This window comes from Phyllostomus discolor, chromosome 8 (genome assembly GCF_004126475.2).
Source record: "Phyllostomus discolor isolate MPI-MPIP mPhyDis1 chromosome 8, mPhyDis1.pri.v3, whole genome shotgun sequence".
Lineage (NCBI taxonomy): Eukaryota > Metazoa > Chordata > Mammalia > Chiroptera > Phyllostomidae > Phyllostomus > Phyllostomus discolor.
Window position 1 is genome coordinate 43,438,272 of NC_040910.2, and position 7,275 is coordinate 43,445,546.

A 7,275-nucleotide genomic window follows, 5' to 3' on the forward strand; every position below is an offset into this window, starting at 1 on the left:
ATCCCGCTCAAATTTAACTGCCTGTGGGGCCCGCCCTCTTCCTGAAGACTCCCATTTCCATTGGCTTGGTTCTCCAACCCGTCATCAGCAAATGGTGGCCGGCCTCTTCTAGTAAGGCGTAGTGCGCCTGCTCTTGATCTACACCAGTCATTGACGGTGGCCAATTGGCACGCGGGGCGGTGCCTCCAAGAATCCTGCCTGTTGTTCCTATACAGACCCGACAACCACAGAGAGCTTGAGACTGTGTATTTCTCGTTACCTGGAGTACCTGCTGCGTTCAGGGCAGGGTTCTAGGGGCAAAGCAGGGAATTGCTTGTAGTGGAGCTGATGTTCTACAGTGTGTGTGGGAGACTCACAATAAATAAGTCAATTCTATAAAAGGCTGCATAACGAGAAGGAGTCTACAACCAGATTTATTGGATTCCAACCCCAGCTTTGCCACTCACAAGCCGTGTTACCATTGGCAGATAACTTCATCCCTTCACCTCTTTGTCTCACTTTCCACATATTCCTCAGTAAAATGAGGGTCATCATAGTACTTCAGGGTTGGTGTGATGAGGGCAGTGTCTGTAACTCAATAAGTACTGTATAGGTGTTAAATAAAATGTTAGCCGGCGAGGTGCATAACGCATCAAACATCATGCTATGTGCTGGCTTACAATAGAGGAAAGACAAGCTACACACTTTTGTGACATGTTTCTCAAACTGAGACAAAGGAATCAATGCAATGGGCCATGACCAGTATTTTCTATGACCAGTATTTTGTACAAAGGGTAATGGAAAGATTCAGTGCATTGTGTATGGAAAGTTAGGTAAATACCCGTATTGTTTGGGGCTATCCAAACTATACATTTGTGTATTGGGTGTGGCAGATTGTGTTTTTGAAAAATGGCTGCAAAAATACTGTAGTTGCAATCTTGCCACTCCCTATCAAAAGGTAGACTCTAATTCCTTTCCTCTTGAACTTGAGCAGCACTTTGTGCAATAAATAGAATGTGGCAGAAAGGATAATGTGCAACCTCTAAGCCTATGTCAGAAACTAGGATACAGTACATCTTTTGCCTGATGCTAGTTCTCTCTCTCTCTCTCAGTTTTGGGATGCTCTCTCTCTCAGCTCAGCTGCCATGCTGGGAGAGCCCAGGCAATATGAGTGTCCCAGATAAGTTCCCAGATAAAGCCAGCATTAAGCACCAGATAAGTGGAGGAATATTGAAATGATTCCAGCTCCCAGCCTTCGGGCCATCCCAGCTGACACCACCAATTAGGGGGACATTCCTAATGTCTGACACCAAGAGGAAGAGAAATGAGCTGTCCCCATCAAACCCTGTTCAAACAGCAAATTTGTGAGCAAGATCAATGCCATTGTTTAAAGCCAGTAAATTTGGGAGTCCATAACACCTGGACTAGCTGGGTCACATGTGAAATCTGTATTACTATAGGTCACACACAAAAAAACAACATTGTTGTAGCCTGTGTGGCTCAGTTGGCTGTAGTGTTGTCCCATGGACCAAAAGGTTGTGGGTTTAATTCCTGGTCATCAGGGCACATATCCAGGTTGCAGATTCCATCCCTGGTCAGAGTGCCTACCCCTGTCAAGACATGCATAAGAAGGCAACCTATCAATGTTTCACACTGATGTTTCTCTCTGTCTCTCTAAATGCAATGAAAAAATGCTCTCAGGTTAGGATAAAAAAATTTAAAAATATTGTCTCAAGTCACTGCTTTAATCACAAGACCTCATAATAAGCAAGAAAACATGGACAGGATCTTTTTAGACAGGAACTGCTGCTATGAAGGCAATAAAACAGGGTCATAGAATAATCACTAGATCTGGGGCGGGGGAGGGAAGTGACTTTAAGTTCAGTAATCAGGGTTGGACTTCCTGAGTAGGGGACATATGAACTAGGACCTGAGTGATGAAAAGCTGGTGAGATACAAATAGCCAGAAGGAAGGAGGAACACAGGCAAAGGCTGCTGAGGTGGGGAAAATTTTAATTTGTTTAAGGAATACCGAGGAGGTTGGAGTGGCTGGAGAGGAGTGAGCAAGAGCGTTGCCAGGAGCCCTGATGTTTTTTCTGTTGTAACAGGAAGCATTGGAAGGCATTAAGCAGGGGTGAGCTAAGGAAGATCTCAATTCCAGATCTTCTGAAATTGAGAGAACTTGCGGACAGACTGGATGTGTAGAAGGAGGAAGAGAAAGAGGATGCTTCCTGGGTGTTTGACCTAATACCTGGACAGGTGGTGGTGCTAGTGGGCAAGGGGGGGGTGGGGGGAACAGGGCTGGAGGTGAGGGGCTACATGAAATGAACAGATTGGGGACGTTCCTAATGCCTGAGGGATGGCCATGTGAAGCTGTCAAGAATGTGGTTGTGCCCTGACCAGTGTGGCTCAGTTGGCTGGGTGTCATTCTGAAACTGGAAAAGTTGGTGTTCCTGTTGCCCATCAGTACCAGAACCAATAAGTAGAGACAAGGATTGATTTTTTTATGGGCGCTTTTAATCAGATGACCAGCGATCTGAGAAAATTGCTAGTTATGTGCCCTAAAAGACCATCTTACATCTCATCTCAAACGGACCATGCTTATAATGAGAAGCAAAGTGTAGGTAAGGGGTTTGGAATTCAGGGGAAAGTTTAATCAGATAAAAGCTGCAGTCTGGGGATTTTCCTAGCATCCTTTTATCTGTTGACCAGTGACTCTTTATTTGCATCCTGGGCGGCGGGTGGACATATCTCTCTGGAGCACAATGGTTCAGATACCATCTTGGTCACTTGCAGTCCTCAGTTCTCTTGAGGCACAAAGGTCAAATTGCTTGTGGGTCTCCTGGAGTCAGGGTAAGTCTGGTCATCCTAGTTCCTTAGCAATAGGTAAGGTTGCTTGCTGGTCAGGGCAGATTCCCAGGCAGGGCACATGCCTGGGTTGCAGGTTTGGTCCCTAGTCTGGACATGCACCAGAGGCAACAGGTCGATGTTTCTCTCACACATCAATGTTTCTCTCCCTCTTTTTCTCCCATCCTCTCTCTCTAAAAAGAAATAAATAAATGAAATCTTAAAGAAAAAAAAAGGATGATTGCTTGGCTGCATGAGTCTGATAAGGCATTTGGGCTAGGGATAAAAACCCAGGAGTTGCCCCGGCTGGTGTGGCTCAGTGCCAGCCTGTGAACTGAGAGGTCTCCAGTTCACTTCCCAGTCAGGGCACATGCCTGAGTTGCAGGCCAGTTCCCCTACTGGGGGTGTGCGAAGCCAACTGGCCGATATTTCTCTCACACATTGATGTTTCTCTCCCTCCTTTCCACTCTCTCAAAAATAAATAAAAAAATATTTTTTAAAAATTCAGGAGTTGTCAGGGTACAGCTGAGGCCAGATGAGACCGCCCTGGGGGAGAGTAGGGAGAGGAGGAGGTCCGAGGTCCAAGCTCTGAAATCTTCTAACCGTAGACATTGTAGAAAAGAAGAGAAGCCACAAAACAGAGAGGGTGCAGCCAAGGAGACAGGAAAGAAGCTACTACAGAGCTGTCAGGAAGTGTGTTTGCATCTGACCATCAGGAATCTGACAGGTCCTGACCCCTAGGCCACCTTCCTCTTCACAGCTTTCTTCCATGAAATAGTTTTTCATGGAAGACCCAGGGGCCACTCATGTTTCGTATTTTTACAGTGGTCATGTAGCTGTGGATGCCCTTAGTGAAAGGATAAAGTCAGCCCTGGCTGGTGTGGCTCAGTGCATTGAGCACCAGCCTGTGAACCAAAGGTTGCTGATTCTATTCCCAGTCAGGGCACATGCCTGGGTTGTGGGCTGGGTCCCCAGTGGGGTTGCATGAGAGGCAACCACACATTGCTGTTTCTCTTCTTATCTCCCTCCCTCCCCCTCTCTCTAAAAATAAATAAAAAATCTTTTTAAAAATTTTAAAAAAGGATAAAGTCGGTGCCATTTGCTATCGTGACACCATTTGCCCAGCAGGCCTATGACCTTGTTAAACATGACTATCATTTTACTCTTCTGAGCTTATGTCCCCAGGACTGGAAATTACCGGATAGCAAGAACAGAGGAAACCATGGCTCAAGCAAAACAAACTCCTGTATCACAACACCCGCAACAGCCCTGGAGCCACACAACAGCAACTCCCCACATCCTTTTTAAATTCAATTATTATCCAATAAAAGCTCAAAACCCCCACCCCTCAATGTTGGTATATTTCTCCACACTATGCCTCTCTCCTTTCTTGGAGAGTGAATTAAAAAATCTTACTTTCTGCACCTTCTTCTCTTCGCGAATTCTTTCACAGCCTGCATCACCGACCACCCTAACACTTAGGCCTAATGCATTTATTTAGTCTTCCTTGGGTCATGGATCCCTTTGCAACCTGATGAAAGCACCAAGAGAGGCTCTTCCTTGGGAAAAAAAAAAAGAGTCTGGATTTTATGTGCCTTTTGAGTTTAGGACCCCAGAAGACCATCCCCAGATTTTCAGATTAAGAAGCTCTGCAGCCCCAGCTGGTGTAGCTCCATGGGCTGGGTGTCATCCTGCAAACTAAAAGGTCACCAGTTTGATCCCTGGTGTGGGGCGCATGCCTCGGCTGCAGATTTTCAGTCCCCAGTCAGGACACATACAGAAGGCAGCCAATCGATGTTTCTCTCCCTCTTGTTCTCCCTCCATCCCCTCTCTCTAAAAAACAAAAACAAAAATCAAAATAAAATAAAACTCTTTAAAAAAGAACAGAGACAGAAGAAGCTCCCCAGCCTGTCTCATGAACCAGCTAGCAGATGTAGAAGTTATGACGCCTGAGTTGTTTCCTGCAGAATTATTAGTGTCTAGGCATGGAGCCAGGTCCCCAGAGTCAGCACTCAAGGCCCGTGTTGCTCATCCTCCAGATGACTGAGCACTGGAGGCTGACACACTGCCGTCACCACCAGCTGTGTGACCTTTAGTGGCAGGGGCTCACCTGAGCCTAAAGGCAGTGGGGTGGATTACTTAACAATGCAGAGTGAAATTAAAGAGGAGATAAGACTTTGGGTTCAGTTTCTGGCTCTGCAATTTACCTGTGACCTTGGCAAGTACTTAACCTTTCTAAGCCAGGGGCTAATGATAGCTCTCTTATCAGCTGGGGGGTGGAGGCTGGTACTCAAGAGATAAGCCATTCAAGATTGCACAGCCAGGGTCTGTCAGACAAAAATGCTCCGGTCAAAAAAGGCCACTCACGTCCCTTCCAAAGGCAGAGCTAGAACCATTTCACGGGCAGTAGAGTGGCTACTATTAAACCCCAGAAAGTAACAAGTGTTGACAAGGATGTGCAGAAGGTGGAACCCTTGTGCACTGTTGGTAGGAATGCAAAACAGTGCAGTCACTGTGGAAAACAATATAGTGGTTTCTCAAAAAATTTAAAAAGAATTATCATATGACCTAGCAATTTCACTTCTAGGAATATAACCCCCAAATTGAAAGCTGGAACTTGAAGAGATATTTGTACACCCAGCATTCTTGACAGTAGTCAAAAGCCAAAAGCGACCCAGGTGTCCATCATCAGATGAATGGATAAACAGAATGTAGTACATACTATGGAATATCATTCAGTCTTAAAAGCGAAGGAAATTCTGTCACATGCTACAACATGGAAGAATCTTAAGGACATTACACTGAGTAAAATGAGCCAGACAGAAAGGACAAATACTGTGTGATTCCACACATGAGGTCCCTAGAGCAGGCGAATTCAGAGACAGAATGGTGCCAGGTGGGGGGTGAGGAGTTAATGTTTAATGGGGACAGAGTTTCGTTTTGGGAAGCAGAGACCGGTGGTGGTGGCGGCTGCACAACAATGTGGACGTACTTAATGCCACTGCACTGGACACTTAACAGTGGTTTAGATGGTAAATGTTACGTGCATTTTACCACAATTAAAAATACATGTTTAAAAAAATCAAAGCAAGCAACTGGGTAGTGGTGGGAAATGGGTTTGTAAACAAGATTAGCCAAGATGACAAAATGGTCCTGGGCTTGTGGGAAACAATACACATTTTTTCCCCCAAAGTCCCTTTGTCTCTCAAACCCTTCTGAAACTGACAAGCACAGAGCCTTCCGCTCAGAAATACACAACTTTGCCTGAAATTCCTGGGATTTCCTAAACCCTGTGAAAGCCCCGCCATTGTCTCCTGGTTGAACAGCCCAGAGGTGAAACAGAGGAAGTAAGAAGTCAGGAGAGCAGTCAGGGACCACCAGTTCCCTCAGCCGGGAGCCAGAGGAAGGGCCCAGGGACGGGGCCAGGCCAGGGGCCCCACTTCCTGTCCCTGCGCTGGTGCCCCCAGGGAGTGTTTGTGCAAAGCAGTGGAGCTGCACACTTTTGTACTTACTTGTGCATAAAATGTGTGCACGCTATACCTTGAAAAATAAAACAGCAGAACATTTTAAGACCCAACCTGCTAGAAAAAGGTCTGGTGGGAGATTCTCCCGAGTGTTGGCAATGGTGGGTGTTTATGCTCAGTGGGACCGTGGCACCCTCCACCCTGCCAAACATTCCTGTATTGTTCGAATTTTGCCGTTTATAATCGCTGTGAAGTATTCCGTCATCAGGAAAAAATACCCTGCAAAGATTTTGTTTGCTGTCTTCACTGCGGGTGATTGTTAGAACTTTCTGCCACAACGGCAGAATTTTCTGTCCCTGGAGCCCAATGCCACAGCCACCAGCCCCCGTCAGTGACCCCAGGCACAAGTTAATCAGTTCACGTTTCGATGGAAATACCCACGTCCGTCTGCTGCCCACAGCATGGGACAGTGCTGGTCTAGGACAGAGCATGAGGGAGTTTATTTTACAGTCTTGTCACTTTTTTGTAGGTAGCTTTGAAATTCAAAATAGGTAAATTCTAAAAAGGGTATCCATTTTAAGGCTTAAAGAGGAATCAAAGATCAGACACAGATCAGACAAAGACAAAGATCAGACAGATGTCGGCATTATCATAAGGCAGCTTTATTAAATTCCTTTACCTTCTAAAAAACGGTTACAAAAGGGAATACTTCACTTAAGTGTAATACTGTCTGCATGGACGTACCGTGGTCGGAAAGTCAAGGCCATGAATACACGTGAGAAGAGAATGGGGACAAAGGCAGCGCGCCTACCACGCCCAGCCCGGTGGGTACCAGTGAAGAGGGGAACACAAGGACAAATACAGATTTATCGGCACAGAGGATGGTGTGTCAACGAGCCATTTCTAGAACCTTAAAATAAACACCCCCCCCACCCCGGCTCCAGGCCAGAACACCCAGGCACACAAGTCCGTATCGCTGCCCAAG